Here is a 965-nt window from a genome sequence, read left to right as displayed (position 1 = left end):
GTATGCTGGATTTCCTATATAGATGACCATCTTACTCGAATCCTAAATTGTATTTGTCCTCTTCTAATCTTTACATTTCTTATTTCTTCTTTTTTCTTGTAGCATTAGTCAGGAAATTCAGTACTATGTTAAACAAGAGTGATTATAAAAGACATTATCTGATTCACAAACCTGAAGCAATGTGGTTTAAATTTTTTATTAAATATGAAATTGTTGTAAGTTTTAATTATATGATCTTTATTAGGTTAGGGAAGTTTCATTCTACCACTGATTTTCTGAGTTTATACCAAAAATTACATTGAAATTTAGTAAATGAATCTTTTGCAGCAATTAAAACAGTTACATGGATTGCAATAATTATTTGGCAGATAAATAAATCAAAAACTATAACATACACACACACACAACTGAATATTATTCAGCTTTAGAAAAGGAAATCCCCGGCGTTGGTTGAAAAACACCCTCGGCTTTGGCCGTGGCCACGGGTGAGATTCGGCGCCCAGAGCCTCACTGCGCGCTGCTCCACGTGCCGCGGGGAAACCCAGGCCCAGACAGGCGCCACGGGTGCGGTAGCTCGCATGGTCTGGCCCCTGACTTCTGACCCCGGCTACCGACCCCTAACTAACCCTGTCTTCTCTCCTCAGGACACTGGTCCTCCCACGCCTGACACTGACGTTGTCGGGACCACGGGGTCGGGGGGACTTGGCTGTTCCCCCTTTCAAATAAAGCTGTTTGTCTAAAAAATAATAATAATAATAGAAAAGGAAATCCTATCATTTGCTAAAACATGGATGGACTTGGAGGACATTATGCTAAGTGAATTAAGCCAGACATAAAGAGAAAAATACTATATGATAACAAATCTTTGTGGAATCATTTCTTTAAAGAGTCAAATATACAAAGACAGAGAATACAACAATGAAAAGACGTAAATCAGAGGATACAAAACAGTAGATATGTAAGAT

General features: G+C 38.7%; 1 non-coding gene across 1 annotated transcript; it reads left to right on the top strand.

The window, feature by feature from the left end:
* Positions 1 to 445: 445 nt before the first annotated feature.
* LOC116274375 lies at positions 446 to 557 on the top strand. Its single transcript, XR_004182998.1, has one exon. It is a non-coding gene; the product is annotated as a small nucleolar RNA ACA64 (small nucleolar RNA).
* Positions 558 to 965: the final 408 nt, after the last annotated feature.

This window comes from Papio anubis, chromosome 3, assembly GCF_008728515.1.
Source record: "Papio anubis isolate 15944 chromosome 3, Panubis1.0, whole genome shotgun sequence".
NCBI lineage: Eukaryota > Metazoa > Chordata > Mammalia > Primates > Cercopithecidae > Papio > Papio anubis.
Note: the sequence above shows the minus strand (reverse complement) of the source record. Positions and strands in the feature narration are given on the sequence as shown.